This window comes from Ambystoma mexicanum, chromosome 12, assembly GCF_040938575.1.
Source record: "Ambystoma mexicanum isolate Mex_15411 chromosome 12, UKY_AmexF1_1, whole genome shotgun sequence".
Taxonomy (NCBI): Eukaryota; Metazoa; Chordata; class Amphibia; order Caudata; family Ambystomatidae; genus Ambystoma; species Ambystoma mexicanum.
The window spans coordinates 714,357,911-714,375,729 of NC_090936.1; the positions used below are offsets into that span (position 1 = coordinate 714,357,911).

At 45.6% G+C, this 17,819-nt stretch overlaps 1 protein-coding gene across 5 annotated transcripts in view; it reads right to left on the reverse strand.

Annotated features, from left to right (window-relative positions):
* Positions 1-17,819, reverse strand: part of TAFA5 (TAFA chemokine like family member 5) — a 957,566-nt gene that overhangs the window by 698,761 nt on the left and 240,986 nt on the right. The window lies entirely within an intron of this gene.

Below are 17,819 nucleotides of genomic sequence, written 5' to 3' on the forward strand. Positions count from 1 at the left end.
TATTTGTCATGTGTGTTAGGCATAATTATATGAAGTACCCTTTGTGAACACTACACACAATTAAGACTACAAGTGACAGTACAATTTCACCTTTGGTACAAGCCTGTACTACACAGTTATAGTGGTAGCAGTAGCGGAGCAGCCAGACTTATCTCAAGAGTAAGTGAGCAGTCCAAATAGTTACACAAAGGACAGCAATTACTATGGTTCAGGCAAACACTGACTCAAGGTTTCTAAGTAAAAGAATATATATTTATTTACTCAACAGATGTATAACATTTCACTATTCTAAGCAAGTTAAGAATCACAATCATAAATACACCACACCACTTCCCTTAAATTCCAGACAAGTTAAGCTCACAAAACGAAGTGGGAGCAAAATGGCACTCCAGCAATTTAAAAGCGTGGGAAAGTCGAAGTTATTAGAAATTAGGCACAACCAACAGGTAAGTACTCACAGCAATTGAACAAGAGAAACTACAGTGAGGAGATCAACTAGAAAAGGTTTAGGGCCAAAGTCAATGGATCCAAAGTCTTTTGCTCAAGATCACACAGTTCATGGTAGTTTGCAATAAAGTTTGTGCCACATATTCCGGACGAGGTTGGTTAGTATAGAAGTTAGTTCAAAGAGAAGAGAAGGCCAAGCCCTCGGATTGGCAAAAGAGTTTAAACACTTTCACCACGGTTGAACGAAACGGACCACCGTATTGGCACCGTACCTTAAAACGGAGAGGGAGCTATAGCTGAGGCGGACGTTCCTGGTGGTTCCTGCAGGCTCACAGTTCCTGAAGCAACTGTCGGACTGACATGAAGTAGGAAGACTGGAGGGTCCTGTGCCACCCAGGGAAGAAACCAGCAGCAGAGCCAAACAACGAATAAAAGGTGCGCTCCTTCAAACCCAAGCAGGGTCCAACCTTCCTGGCTATCTGGCCCTCTATACAGCGAATTCGACCAGAGGAGGGGTGCTGGCTTGCAGTTTGGGCGAACTGATTGGACCCACCAGCTCAAGGGAAGAAGTTTCCTGGAGGATCTTCTCTGTCATCGGATTCGGACCTGCAGCAGGGCTTCACCGGGCGGTTCAGTCGTGGTAGGGGTCCTCTTCTTCCAGTTCCTCAATGGTTCTTGCAGTCCAGTAGTGACTCTGCCTTTCCAATACCAGAGACCTGCTTTTTATGCAGTTTTCCCCCATTCATACAGCCTGGCTGTGAATCACACAGCAGGATGGCTGGCCTGGCAAGACCATTCCCCTTAGCCAATCAGACAAGAGTGCAACTTGGGTTAACAAGGGATCCCATGGCAGGGATCCGAAGATCCCTCCCTCACATCCTGCCTACCTAGACTATCAGGCTCCTTAAGGAGGGCTTCTGTGCAAAAGCCCACGAAAAGGCGGCGAACAAAGGAATCATCCCCAGTTTGTCACGCAGAGAAAAACAGGAGAAAGACTTTAACAAAAAGAAATGGTGGACAAACCCAGCCGGAGCCAAAATAAAATGTAGTTGGTCAAGCGGGTTTATGTTCGAGGCTAATATAATAGCCTGAAACAATACCATGGTCATATAAGATAACCACGGTAGAAAAGTTAGGGTAGTTACCACTGCCACCAGCCAAGTCTTAATGTTAAGGGAGCAAAACAAGGCTCCAAGAGGCACCGACAAAAAGGGATAAGGATTAATCCTTTCCAATACTCCATGTAAGATGGGGTGTACTGGGTCTGCGGTTTATAGAGACTACATAAAGTTAATGGCAACTTTACATGTTTCTGGGGTACAGTAGCCAGTCCCAGAAAAATTGAGTCAGCGGGAAGTCTAAAAGACAACCCTGTGTTACTGCACTGAAGGTGCTGTGTGACACACAAAAGAGTGGTGCTCAAGGAGTAGGTGAGGCTCCACAGCCCAAGAACACACAAAATGGTAAAAACACACATGGCAGAACACATGTAAGAGCGGGAAAAAGGTTCACACTCTTACCAGATGAAAAACAATGTATCCTAGAAATCCAGTAAATCTGCTGAGGGACTCAATAGGTAAGGGAAATTAGCCATTTATGAGAATTATCCCTAACAATGTGCAACAGTCAAAGTTGAAATGCATATTGATATATGTGTCACAATGTTTCAGAAGATAGCTCAGTGTGTTAAGTACTAATCTATGTACATATGCAAGACAATACTAAATTCCAGCAAGGTCAGCTGAGCCTTACCTTTGTCTAAAGTTGATAAACCTACAGGTGTATGTACAACAGTTGCTATGATCAGCAATATACCTGCACCATATAGTGGTTTATATAAAATCAAACATAGCATGAGTATGTTGAAGGTCGGAAAAATGTTTGGTGAGGTTGGGAATGATGAGCATAAAAAAAAAAAACAGTTTGCTTTTTTGTACAATTCAGGTTTGTCTGCATGTTTGTAAATAACAATTTCCCAAGCCTGTGTTTTGAGCGTATTTAATGCTGTAAGCACAAAAGAGAAACTCAGACAACATCTTTTAAGATCACACTAATTAGTATACTGATGCTTATATACTTCCCTTGACGGTAGAGGCAATGAAGTTACAATCATTCCAATTTGCATAATACGTTTCTATACAGTTTGTTTTTTACAAATGTTCATGTTGGGTTATGTGATCTGTGTACTTTTCAAGGCTGTTCTACAAAATGGGATTATTTTAGTTCATGGTTAAAACTGGAAAATAAAGTGGTAAAGTGAAGAAATTGCAGAATAGATGCAAATCCCAGCTTCACTTCTTAAGCAATTTTTGATCCTAGGCATCCCATCTAATCTCGCATTGCCCCACCAGTCCTTAAACCTTTCAAAATGGTTTTCTTTCACAGTGATTTTGTTCTGGGAGTATGATCTCCAAAAAGGCCTCATTCATGGTTTCATTAACTATACTGCTTCTTCCTCTTTAATAATAGTGAGCAGTGATATATTGCACCCTGCAACCACTAGTTTTGGTGCTCTCTAATGGTAACACTACTTGAAAACCTTGTCCCTCTTCTAATCTCAGTCTGTATGGATAGGGGCACCTTCCTGGAATCTTCTAATCGTCATCCTCTATGTTACGGTATATTTAGCTTTCAAATGAAGATGGTAAGCGTACTGAAAGGGAATACCCATGTTTATTTTGATTAATACGAGGCAGAAAATCAAGCTATGGGTTATGATCGCGACAAGGTGGGTGCAACCAGATATCCTGGACCCTGTACATTACTTTGGTTCAGTGTGGGGGTCCCCCAAAGGTGTCCAGTTCCCAAAACTGCTGAAGATGGCCCTGATTTTAGAACATGTAAACCCACAGGCGATTATACTATGAAGTCGCATTATCAGCTGTAGCATGAGCAAGTAATCGAGCATTTGTATTACCAATTTTGTTGCAAAATAAAAAATACAGAAAACGGCACTGCAAATGCACGCCAACCTGCCCTTCTATTGATGATTCTGTAGCCTCATTTGACATTGAAGCTTTTGTATGCGCATTGATTGTACTAGTGCCTTGTGTACAAAAAATCTGCAATACCATTCTAAACTATGTATTTATTTCACTCTGAAACTCCCTCACTGTTCACTTGAGAAATGCATGGATAAGGTATATGGGGGTATTCATATGTTTCATCCTTTGAATACAATGGGTTTTAGCTGTAACTTACTTCAAGCATGGTATTTGGAAGTTGAAGTGTTGATATGTCAAAAACACTTCAAAGTTGCATTTTGAAGACTTTACACACGTCATGCATAAGATATAACGGGCCTAATTCACAGAGAATTTTCCAATGGGGTTTTGCCATTATAAAACACTTCTGTGAATTAGGCCCAACATGTGGAATGAAATCATTGTGATAACACCAAATGACATAATTGACTAAAGCAGTGATCCTGTGACAATACGTAATTAATCACTTGCGTACATAACTTGTTAACTACTTTAAGGTATGCCGACATGCTGAGCAGCAAATTGTATACCGTTGACTCCCGTAAATACACTTCATAAAGTGCAGGTGATGTTGTAACACTCCAATGCTACAGTTCTTCTCTTAAAAACACAACGTTCTAAAAGAGAACACAGACAAACACCCACACCTTCTGATGATCCCCTGAGTGGTGCACCAGAGACAGCACACTATACTGAGAAAGCAACACGTTGGAAATCAAATGTAACTGTTAATATTTAATGAAGGCGCAGGGGAGAAAGGCGCACAGTATACTAAACCAGTATGTCTTGCATCAACATGCAGACCAATTTGACTGCGGAAGGTAAACACAGTGAACCAATGGTTCTCCTTTCTAGCAGAACTAGATGTAATTGTGGGGTGATAGTACCTGCATTGTTCCCTCCATTTATTGTCACTGCTCAGAAGGTGCTCTGTGATCTGCTGCTCCTCTTGCCTATGGTGGAATAGTTACTTAAATGTAAAGACCTTTGATGTAATTGCTCACTTAACACATGGGGACAGCCAGCATGTTGAATCCAGGCTTTGTAACTCAGCCCTTCTTTCTTCTGATATTGATACATGTATTACCATTGCATTTGATAATATTACAAGCTATAATGAAAATGCTTTGAAGAATAAGAATCTTTGATGAAGCACTATCATTTTCTTCTTCTCCTGTTTCTTCTTACTATTAGTAACGTTATTCAATAATCAATGATTACAAATGTGATATCACTGATAATGTAATGTGTAAAGAAATATGCATTGTATGTGAGAAGTCATCAATATTCGAAACATGCACCCTTAAACATGATTCTAGGTGCACCAGAAAACATCCCGCCAACTCCTATCACATTACCCCTAATTTGGCTAGGCATGCTATACAACAGACGTTTTGCTCAAAGGTAAGTCCTAACTTAAAGACAACTATTTACTGATCAATGACATTAGCACCCTGTGTGGTGGTGTTGACCAATCAGGAGGCTCAGAACACGGGCTGTACTGTATGGTACAAGCCTGGCTTGAACTGCCTGGGCAGTCAGTGCCCCCTTCACTTCCCCACTCCCCCTTCTCCAATTAGCACCCATGTAGTTTGCTTCATGGGTGCCAATGGTAATAAACGTACATTTCTTGCTCGGCCCGACGCAGCACAGTGATGATCTTGGGAATTCCGTTTCCATGTTTTTTGAATTCACAGTCATCAGCATGGAAAATAGACTTCCTTTCAGCAGCACTGTGCCGTGCATAAGAAAGGTAATTATTATTATAATTGTTTTTAAAAGACACCCTTAGCCCGCGTGTAGGGAACTACACAGGTGCTAATGGCGACATGCCACTCGGTGGCGAGCCAACCTTTTCGGTAATGGCACCTACCAATACTTGGGCCCTTAACTTGGGCATCGTGCCATTACCTAAAGTGTTGGCCTCCCATCTCGGGGCATATTGCCTCAATATAACCCTCACAATGGTTATGTCACTCATTGCAACCGTCCATATAAAAAGGATGTAGTCTCATTGTTCTTTATGGATTATGCTGCTTTTTCTCTGTTCCACTTGATTAATGTGTAGAGTTTGTGGTGAGTCAGAAGGAAGATACGGAGTCTCAGATGACATTGTTAGGATGATTTATCAAAGTCAGAATTGTTAAGGCCTAACTTTCCCTATCACTATGGGAATTACCCACATAACTTACTAACTAATGTGCTCATCAGTCAGTCATGGAAGTCCAAATAAATAGGTTTGCCATCCAAAACTACCCTATCTGAACCTGCCACTATGTAAACTAACTTAGGCTTGGAGAATGACTCCCTTCTCCTTTGGATACTTTTAGTATCAGTCTGTTAATCAGTACAGGATTCTTAAATATCTTCTTGTTACTTCTTTGATCGGTCTCTGTAACTCTTCCAATGGGCTTGGGAACTTTCCTGTCCCTTTTCGGATCTCCTTTTTGGGTTTATTACACATTTTGCTTTCTTGACTGTAGCTCTCAATATACTCATGGTTATATTCCAGCCTTGGTGTTGTTATCTACCTTCCTTTATTATGGCTCAGTTCAGTTTGGCATGTCAAATTTTGTATCTGTTGCACTGTTTGCGCCTTTTCCCAGTGTAGTGTGGTCACTGGCTTCTCACTCTTCCTTCAGCTTTTTGATAACTTGCACTTTCGAGTGGCCACACTTTGCATTCACTTTAGCATCTTTCCCCTTTTTTCCCAGGGTATTACCATAAAAAGATCTGTATTTACCATCTCAATAGTCTCCCCTCTTGGGATCTCGCTCATTCTCTTGACTTGCTTCAAGATTCACTCTGTTTCCAAATCAGTATGGTGATGAGTTGGATCTGCAAAATAATGATTCACTCTTCAAGGCCACCCCCAACTCTCATACTCCCAGTTACCTTTATCTTCAAAGGATAACATCTTCTGGAGTCGGGTTCCTCCGGAGCCTTCTGGCCTGCTGTTGAGCGTCAGAGCCTTTTCTTGTTTGGCATACAGTTTCTCGTGCTTTCCCCTTTGCTCTTGCTTTCTCATCTTGCTTCAGTGCTCCAGTCTATGAACGTGGGGCCGGGTGCTTTCATGCTTCCCCCTTCACAATGGTCTTGGTGGAGTTGTTTGGACCGTCCGTCCACCACAGATGTTTTCCCGGTGATCCCGCCACCATCTATTTGCCGGATCCTGCCCTGCTGGATTATCTAATCCCTGACATGCCACAACACCGGGGTTCCACTGGATATTCTGGAGTGAGTTTGAAACTTGCAAATTCTCTGGTCCCTACTTCCTGCAGGTATCACATCACTCTGGGCCTTCCTGTGTTGACGTATGCTTTCCTCTATCCCTCTCGATTCCTCAAGATTATGTTGTAATATGTACTCATCTCAATGGATTTTCTTTTCTTCTATTTAAAGGGACATACTCTTTATCAGCAATTATTATTGTATCACTGTAGAGTTTCTTTGTCCCAGTTTGCAGGTAAATAGGTTTCTGGAATTTTAGAACATCTCATGTATGCCATAGTGTGTGCCACTGTAGGAAGTTGCTCATGGGAACGGGACTCTTTTTACCCTAAGGGGGAGTCTCTCCAAGTGAAGTCCCACTTGCCTCTACCCATTAGGGAGAGTATTGCGGAGCAGGCCTTCCTCCCTAGCCTCACAGGAAGGGGCTCTACTTTGGGGAGGAGGGACGCATTCCCTAAACTCCCAATAAGATTGTAAAGCCAGAAAAATGTAACTTGATGTATGTATTCATCCTTCCTGGGCCTCCCAAGTTAGTCTGAGAATTTACTGGCTTCGGACCAGCAGAAAACACCAGGGCACACCTATATTAGGTAGATTTTTAGAGAAGATTTTAGTAAGGACCTAAAGAGGTTCGGGGGAGGTTTTACAGGGTATTTGAGATGCGGGGGAGAAAAACTCAACCTTGGCATCTAGGTTGGATATCAAAAGAAAAAGGTGGTTGTCCCTAAAAGATTTGTAGGAACTCCCATCCCCTGCACACTGTCTAGTATCTGAACAACAGATCAAACATTTAATAAAGTAGTCAATTGTTCATGTAAACAGTTTGATGTAGTTTCTTAAAACCAAACCAATTCATTTAATACCATCTCTCAATTTTCAAATCAAAAACATAGTTTTTTATTGTACAAAGTTAAGCCCAACGCGTTTCGAGTTCATACTCTTCTGCAGGGTCAATATAACAATTCTTCCAATTTCTAAAAAGTAGAAAAAGTATATCTTAGTATATATTTGTCACTATATTAATAGATAACATCATTATAACTCAATTCATAGGTAATCAAAAACTAATCAGCAATATATTTCATTACAAATAAACACAACCCTTTTGGTTATTTCTAATCAACAGTGCATGAGCTTAGAGCCTTTCCTACTAGAGGAGGTCAATCATCTTAGTTTAAGCATCAACACTTAACACCACCAAAGGTCTGGGAGGAGTTTAACTTGTTAAATATCTGAAAATTCAGCCAACATAATTAGATAGAAAACCAAAGAGAAGGCAGAGACATCACTTAGCACTAAGGGTGAAGTGTCAAGGCTAAGAAGGTAGTCCCAAAATGTCAAAGCAAAAGGATTACTGGGGCTACCAGTCCCAGAGGTCTTATGGCACTGTGCTTTAAATAAGAAATTTAAAGAACTTTTACCACAAGTCAATAGAATATTGGAAGATAGTGAAAGGTATACTTCTTAAGTAAATCTGTCTACACTTACATCGAAATAGATGGTGTCACACTGGAAAAGAATTCCACAAAATCTCCAGTCGGCGCCCAACTGCAAATGAAGTTAGAGCACAAGCATATCATAAGTGAAAAAGGAATTAATAGCGCCAGAAAATACTGTGGCAGGATGGTCATAGAATAACCCTAAGTACTTACATCTTTATAAAAGAAATGAGTGCGAAGGATCCATGGAGGGGCGCATCCTGCCAATGGAGGATGATGTGCTCTCATGGCAGTCCTTTTTAAATACCCGGTGGCTAAGTGACACTGGGGGGTGCATGCGCAGCAGAAAGATAGAAAGATGCTGCATGCGCATTATCCTGACGTAAGGCTGAAGCGGCAGTCGTTTTAGAAAAAGAGCGTCATAGTTCTGACGCCACACGCGTACATGCGCGGTGGGGTCAGAACAAAAGTAAACAAATGACGTAATCCTGTGCAAGCGCAGGAGGATTGGCAATATGTCAATGACGTTCAAAGTCATATAATGTTAGACACAAGCAAGGAGATACAGCTAGTTAAAGCACAGAATACCGTGCTTTATGCAAGAAGGTGCTAAATGAGGAAAAAGAGCTTCACTTAACAATTGGCAATGTGTCAATAAAGTTAAGGACTAGGCACAGAGATAGAATTAATTGAAGCACGAAATGCTGTGCTTATACGAAAGGGTACTAAATGAGGATAAGGAACCTCCCCTAATATCAACCAAGTAAGAGAAGTAATGGAGAGCTGAGTGAGTCTACTGAACATGTCATGCCAACATGGTAGACTTGAAGATAAAAATAGAGATAAAAAGAGATAAAAGGAGATAAAAGGAGATAAAAAAAGGTGCAGGGACCAGAATAAAAAAAAGGAATAAATACAATGAAGTCATTTGTTCTAAAAAACAGTCAATCATGTGTAATGAAGCCTGATCATTACTGGTGTTAACCTATCCACATAGGGACGTACAATCTTTTGAATGCAACTGTGCATACATGGCAAGAACGAAAAAAGATACATAATATAAATTATAACAACTTGAAATCAGTTACAGCAAATCATAACACTAGGTTGGAAATAATTAGAGCATGACAGTGTTGTCCATGGTTACTGGGCGCTTTATAAAAAAGGGCCCAGGTAATAGTCCTTGTTCATACCAAGGGGGAAAAGTGAATCAAGGCAATGAATCCAGAAAAGTTCTCTCTGGGATAACAATTTCTGCAGGTCACCTCCTCTCGGGAGTGGATGTATTACCTCAAATATTACCATTCTCATTTGTGCCACTGTGTGCTTGTAATCTCTAAAGTGTCTGTATGCTGGTGATTTAATATTTTTAGTACGGATATTGGACTTGTGCTCTTTCCATCTTTCTTTAGCTTTTCTAGTGGATTTCCCAATATAATATTTTCCACAAGGACAACGTATGGCATAAATCACATTTTTAGAATCACAGGTTGCATATTGTCTCAGTGGTATCTTCTTGCCAGTACTACCTTGTCGAATGTGATCACCTTTTATCACATTAGAGCAGTGCTGGCAATTGAGGCATGGGTAAGTCCCGTTTTTAGGTTTGTTTAAGAGAATTTGATTGGTGGGTTTCAGTTTTTCTGCTTTAATCAGTTTGTCGCGAAAATGTCTGCCTCTCTTGGAAAGAGGCGGTTCAGTTGGGGATCTGTTTTAAATTTACTGGCTTCACCAGATGCCAACTGGCTATTGTAGAGTTTAGCAGGAGGGATGAAACCTCTCAGCTGTGCATCTCTGTCAAGATCGCAATTCCAGCAGACTGTTACGGAATGACAAGCCTGACGCTAAAATATTAGCAGCAATCACAAGATCTAGGGCCAAAGGAGCAGCCCTGTTAGCAACCCTCAAGGTAATGTGTACAGAGGCATTACTAGCTCAAGGCGGTGAAAGACTAATGCTTCAGATTCTACTCAGTCCAGATGCAAAGTCCACAAAGGGGCCTGCTCCTACCAGAGAGGGCCAAGTTGCCACTGCAGTGACACCCAATTCAGTGACCTAGAGTTGCCTAAAAGAGTTGCACCACAACATGGGGGAGAATACACAGTAGTCTCAGGCCTGGAGGGCCTGCTAGAGCTAAGAGACTTGTCCTTAGCGGGAGGACCAAGCCAGGGTGACTTTGCCAGACCCAACATGACTGTCCAGTTCTGTCAGATCTGCATCGCCTTCATGCCCATGGGTTTAGCATGCTATACAAATAGGACCATCTTGCTCATCCAAATTGTGTTGCATTACTGCAGGCGCACTTTCACCTATTGTGCAAACTGTCGATCTATGGGAAGCATGTATCTTTTCATATTGTGTGAACCAATTGGTGTTGTTGGAAATGTAAGTTGATTTTCCGAAATGCATGATTTAATATTACATATAGACAAGGTGAGTGTCCCATTGACTTTCCCAGATGTGCCATCTGTTGCAGCTATCAGTAAAACCACAGTTATCACCAGGAGCAGCAACTTCGCAGATGACACACAGATCCTCATCCCTATTACAGGCGACTACACCCAAGAGACCCTCACCATTAATAAAGTTTACTCCATAATCCAAAGCTGGATGGCCCTGAACAGTCTCTGCCTAAATGATGAGAAAACGGAGGTCCTCATTGTGGGCTCCCAAAAAAGAATAAGCACCCTCCACCCGGACTACTCTCACATTAATATCGACGGTACCCGGATCCCAGTACTTAAACAAGTCAAAACGTTAGGTGTCTACACTGACGCCAACCTCTCCATGCATAAACAAATAGCAGCCCTTTCCTTGTCCACAGCCTACACAGCAAAACGTATTGCACTGAGTCGCCAATTTCTCACCCCTTTAAATTGCATCACCCTGGCTAGAGCCCTAATCCTAACAAAACTAGATTACTGTAATGTCCTCTTCCTAGGAACTTCCAAAACCAATTTAAACAAAATCCAATTACTACAGAATAAAGCCCTCAGAGCGGCTTAAGGGATAAAGAAATCTGAACATATATCCAGCACTAGAAGAGAAAACCACTGGCTGCCAATTGAAGCAAGGATCATATTCAAAACCCTTAGTATCGTCTACAAATGTACCACCAACAAAGCGCCCAGCTACCTCAACAACTCCATTAAAAAAAAAATGTCATGTAGGTCGCTGAGATCTAATAATCTGGCCCTCTTAGAAGTTCCTCAATACAAATACAGCAGAGCAGGAGGAAGTAGTTTCAAAGTTCTAGCCCCTTCGCACTGGAACGCTCTACCTAGAGTATCAAAAACGAGGATTCCTTACGAAAATTCAAAAAAGCATTGAAAACCTGGTTATTCAATAAATATTAACTGCTCAAGCCCTACCCTCCCATGACCATCTACACTGCTTAGGGCAGCTGCTGTACTGCAAATAAGGCTGAAACAAAATGGGAAGGGCCAACTGACCAATTGGAATCTGGTATATGACTACATGATATCTTGTAACCCATGTATAAAGAAAAATGTATTATTTGTATTGTAACTGCAACATTGTATAATAATGAGTTTAACTCTCCTGTATCTTTCATCGTGATTGTCAAGACCGGTGGGGGGGTCTGTACTTCCGCTCTCTAGATGGTAGAGGAGAGGCACAGAAGACCCCCGCCAAGATTCTCGATTACGGTAGCAATGGACGAGCAATCAAGGCCTAGCTTCTCAGGAGGTGATGCAGGCTGGTTCTTAAGTACAGTGTATCCCCAAGCCCCCACAAAGGAATGTCCACACACTGTATTACTGAAAACACAGTCTTTATATAATTAATATTCAAAGGTTATGTACACTTATCACAATAACGCACTTTGTGCTCAGGAAAATCAGCAATGGTAAATATCTACAATTCTAAAGTGGTACCACTAATATTAGACCTCATTAAAGTGCATTCACAATACTGTAAAAATGGCACACAGATCAATAAGAAGGAAACCAGCAATAGAGAGGGGAGAGATAACAGATGATTGAAAACAATAGGCAGAATACTGGCCCCTACCACTGGACACAGTTCTGTGTGGAGATCCCCCCACCTGGGCAACCTGTAAAATAAAGAGATATAACACAAGCCCAGTCCATATATTGTTCAATAGTCTTATTCTCTCCTACAATGTTTTTACCCCCCCAATGTACCTGGTGGAGTCGAGTTCTTCGAAGAGGCGTCGACAGATCCTTCTTGAATGACCCCCTTTTAAAGCAGGAGTCACGGATCGTCGAGAGGCGTCGAAAAACGTCGAAGACCTCGGGGTTCGGCGACGGGGAATCGACGGCCCTTCTTGAATGCCTTCCCTTTCAAGCGGGAGACACGGGGCGTCGAACGTCCGTCGACAAACGAGGTAGAACGATGTCGAGGAGGCGGCAGCTTCGTCCGAGCGGTGCTCGTCGGCGTCGGCGTCCTGCAAGGCGGAGGTGTGCGGGGCACCTCGATGACAATAGTTCTGGACCGCAAAGATTGTAGAGACGGGAGCCCAGCAAGGGCGTCGAGTCGCTCGAGTCTTTGGGGTCGTGAGGTGGCGGGAAACCCACCGGCGGATTCTCCTCGGCGCGTTGGTCGTCCTCGACTTTCTCCGGCAGGGCAAAAGCGGTCGACGGTGCGGACGAGGGAGTCCTTCGAGTCAAATGTTCTTAGGCAAGGAGCGGACGGCTCCGGTCGTCGGCGGCTCGGCGTCAAGTGGTTCCCACGGCTGGTCAACACAACTTCAACGGGCCTCCAGCGGTTGCACAGACCTGCGAACCCTGGTCGACGGCAATGGACTTCGACAGCGTCGATGTCCGGGTGCTTTACTTCGGTCTCCTCAGCGGTCCCGTCTCGGGTCGACAGCCTTTCGAGGGTCTGTCTTCCAGGGCGCTTCGGTGAAGATTCAGCGGTGCTCGATGGTCCCTCAGAGCACGGGAAGAGGGCGCCTTACCAGGTCCTCTCTCGGATCAGTCCTCGACGATTTCGACAACCTTCAGTTCCGTCGAAGCAAATGCCACAGCAAGTCTTCTTCTTCCAGCTGGACGTCGAGGATCAGCAAATCCAGTTACTCTTGAGTGGAGACTCAACTTCTGAATGCTTCTGAACAATTTCCAGTGGTGAGAGGTCCCCAGATATACTATTCTGTCTCTCATCCACACTGCTGGCACACACACAGCAGCCAATCACACAGAAGGGCATTCATGCAGTCAGTCAGCCAATCAGGCACACAGTGCATTCAGGCCACACTCCTCCCTTTCAGACACTCACAACAAGGAATGTGGATTGGGACAAGTACCCAGCCATTCAACACTACACACTGCATTCAGGCCAGTTTCGGGCAGGGCTGTCTCAGTCTTTGTCTCTCATGCCAGAAACCAGACAACCACAACAAGGAGTGTATATTGGTCACACACTCCATTCACCCAGGTCCCACCCACAGGAGGTACCCATAACATACAGTCACTGGGAAGGCTCCAGTCAGTCTAGCTGGGCCTTCACAACAACACCATATACGGAACTTCCACCCAACAGCCAGTCAGGGGGAAGGGACAGAGTCAGGGCTTCCCAGGACTTTGGGAAAACAAGGTATCAGGCGATAGAAAGCAAGAGGCCACCGGGGCCATCTTGTTTCCCATCCGGAATCAACTGATTCCAATGGCAGGGCCGGGGTACCCCAAAATGGCGGATACCCAGAGCACCTGTCAAGTTTAGCATGGAGCTGCCACCAGCCCATACCCTGCTCTGTGGGCCACCCACAGGTGCCCAAAAACATACACTAGGGGCACAGGGTTGTACCCCTACCCATGGGTGCCATAAGGGTATCCCATGGGTCTGTTCACCAAACCAAAAGAGAGCTGCACTGCCAGGAGTCCCTCATGGACTCCTGGGCAGAAAACATGACAGAACACACGGTAAAAACAGAAAAAGGACAAGGATTCAGAGGCCCTGTCCCTCAGATGCATTTCCGGCATCACAGTCGCCCCCCCCAGACTGAGGTGGAGGGTGCCTAATCTCCCACGGGATAGACACCCTCATCCAGACGGTCAACATACGTTCTGGAAAGGCCATCTGCATTATCGTGACTCTTCCCTGGTCTGTGCTCTATGGTGAAGTCTAGCCCTTGTAGGCTAATCGACCACCTGAGCAATTTCGGATTCTCACCCTTCATCTGCATAAGCCACTTCAGGGGCTTATGATCTGTTTGGACCTTGAAGGTGGACCCCGTAAGGTAGGGCCTAAAACGCCTAAGGCTCCAAACTATACTAAAACATTCCTTTTCAACAGTAGCCCACCTAAGCTCTCTACCCTTGAGTTGTCTACTGATGAATATGATAGGATGTTCTCTCCCTTTGTCATCTAACTGGGACAAGACAGCTCCAATTCCGGTGTCGCAGGCATCCGTCTGGACGATAAAGGGTCGGCTGTAGTCAGGCGCACTCAACACAGGTGCCCTACACAGACTTTCTTTCAAGCCATCAAAGGCCCTCTGACAGTCTTCAGTCCAATTAACCTTCCTAGGCTGTTTGGGTGAAGTTAGAGCTGTCAGGGGTGCAGCTATGGTTCCATAGTCTGCCATGAAATTGCGATAGTACCCAGTGAGGCCCAAAAAGGCTCTCACCTGGGTTTGAGTAGTGGGAGTCTCCCAGTTCTGTACGTCCTGTACTTTACTGGAGAGAGGTTGGATTTGACCCCCTCCTACCTCATGACCAAGATAGGTAACTTTCCCCTGAGCTATCTGGCACTTGGTGGCCTTGATAGTGAGGTTAGCCCTTTTCAAGGCCTGCAACACCTTATCCAGATGTGTCAAATGCTCTTCCCAGGTGGAACTGTAGACGGCAATGTCGTCTAAGTAAGCCACACAAAAGGCTTCCAGCCCACTGAGCGCATGGTTGACCAATCTCTGAAAGGTGGCAGGGGCATTCTTCAACCCAAAGGGCATGACCCTAAACTGGTAGAGTCCCTCAGGTGTGGAGAATGCCGTCTTTTCCTTGGCATGGTCCGTCAGAGCTATTTGCCAATAGCCTGAGGTAAGGTCAAAGGTGCTCACAAATTTGGCAGCACCTATAGTGTCCACGAGCTCATCAGCCCTGGGCAATGGGTGCGCGTCAGTTTTGGTGACGGCATTGACTCCTCGGTAGTCCACACAGAACCTCCAATCCTTGGTACCCGCCGGGGAACTTGCCTTGGGGACAAGGACCACTGGACTGGACCAGGGACTGGTGGAGGGTTCAATAACACCCAGATCCAACATCTTGGCGACCTCAGCCTGGATGTGGTTTTTGACGGTATCTGACATACGATAGCTCCTGCTTTTGACAGGCACACTGTCACCAGTGTCAATTTCGTGCTTACACCACGGTGTAAGGCCCGGTGTCAGTGAAAACAGAGGGGCATACTGCTGGAGCAAAGCCCGGCAGGCCCTCCGCTGCTCTGTTGTCAAATCTGGAGAGAGTTGTACTCCCTCCACTGAGCCATCCTGAGGGTTGCTATGCAGCAAATCAGGAAGGGGCTCACTCTCATCCTCTTCTTGCCCTGAAGCTAGCAAGAGACATGAGACCTCTGCTCGCCTGTGGAAAGGCTTGAGCCTGTTGACATGGAATACCTGGGGGGCTACCCCAGAGGCTCCCATGTCCACCAGATAATTGACTTCGCCCATCTTGGAGATGATCCTGAAGGGTCCAGTCCACTTGTCTGCCAAAGCTCTAGGCTTGGTAGGCTCCATCACAAGGATTTCCTGTCCCGGAGTCCAATCCACTTGCGAAGCTTTCAGGTCATGCCAGTACTTATTCAATTCCTGGCTGGCCTTGAGATTTGCTGTTGCCTGACCCATCATTTGTGTCATCCTCCGCCTGAGGCCTAACACGTAGTCCCCCACTTGCTTGGCGGGACCTGGAGGGGTGGCTTCCAAGCCTTCTCGGATCAAGGCGAGGGGCCCCCTCACGGGATGTCCAAAGAGTAACTCAAAGGGGCTGAAACCAACACCCTCTTGAGGTACCTCTCTGTAAGCAAACAGCAGGCATGGCAGGAGGAGATCCCATTTCCTCCTTAGGGGCTCTTCCAAAGCACCTAGCATGCCCTTGAGAGTTTTGTTAAATCTCTCAACCAGACCATTGGTCTGGGGGTGGTAAGAGGTGGAGAACTTGTAGGTTACCCCGCACTCTTTCCACATGGTTTTCATGTAACTAGACATGAAGTTGGATCCTCGGTCAGAGACAACCTCCTTGGGGAATCCAACACGGGTGAAAATGCCCAGGAGAGCCCTGGCAACCACCTTGGCAGTAACAGTCCGAAGGGGTATTGCCTCAGGGTACCTGGTGGCATGATCTACCAAGACCAGGATGAACCGATGTCCATCTGAAGTGGGAGGGTCAAGGGGACCGACGATGTCGATGCCCACCCTCTCAAATGGTGTGCCAACCACTGGTAATGGCTGCAGTGGGGCAATGACCCTGCCTCCAGTCTTGCCAGACAACTGACAAGTTGGGCAGGTCCTGCAGTGGGACTCCACCTCTACTCCCATCCGTGGCCAGTAGAAATGGGCAGAGAGCCTCTGCTTAGTCTTCTTGGTCCCAAGATGACCAGCCAAGGGCACCTCATGCGCCAACCACAGTAGGAAGGGCCTGTAAACCTGGGGTACCACCAACCTCTTGCGGGCACCAGGTTCGGGCTTAGTGGGCTCACTAACAAGGAGCTCACCCTCCCAATAAATCTTGAATGTCCTAGGCACTTCACCTTGTGCCTGGGACAGGGCCTGCGTCCGCAGACCCTCGAGAGAGGGACACTCTCTCTGTCCCTTACAGAAGTCTGCCCGGGAGGGTCCCCCTTCAGCTAACAAGCATTGAAGGTCGGGATGATCCTCCGGGTTGAGAACCTCTCCCACAGGAGAGTCTTCTGTCTCTTCTCCCACAGGAGTTGAGTTTGGGTTTTCCACTGGACCCAGCCCGTCCGGAGCATGGATCCCAATGGGTGCTGTCGGAACAGCAGGAAGAGAAGGTGTTCCCTCCACAGAGGTGGCCTTCTTGGTCTTCCTTCTTCTTGCCTTAGGCCTCGCCTTTGGCTCGGGTACCTGACTCACAGCCAGACCCGGTGTCACCTGTGACCTAGTGACTGCAGCAGCAGTCATGGGAAGACCATCCGAGATCAACCCCAACTCTACTAGATCATTTCCTAACAGAATGTTAGCAGGGACATTGTCCTGAACCAGGACAGGAAGCTTTGCTGTCTTGTCTCCAATCATGAGTGTGACTAGGGCTACAGGCGATAATTTGGGAGGCCCACCAGCTAACCTGGTGGTTTGCAGAGGAGCACCTTCATAGTCCTCTGGCTTGAGCAGGGTCCTGTCCACCACTGTCATGCTTGCCCCAGTGTCTCTCAAACCAGTAGAAGGCTGGCCATTCAGGAGGACACTTCTCAAAAACCTACGGGTGTTCTGCGGGATAGTTGCCAGTACTTCTGCGTACTGGTCCCAGGCCCCAAGGGACACTAAGGAAATCTCTACCGGAGCACCAAATGTGATTCCTGTAGAGGAGGGGAGGACAGTGGCCTCCACCTCAGCCACGGGGTAAGGGTAGGTCAGGCTGACAGCCTGTACTCCAAGTGCCTTACCTTTACACTTGGGGTCACCCCTTTTGTGATCCAGAGCCCCACAATCCCAACAAGTGCCAGGAGTGCGGGGTACGGTACTGGAACCACCGGGAACCTGCTTTGCAGCAGGTGGACCACTACT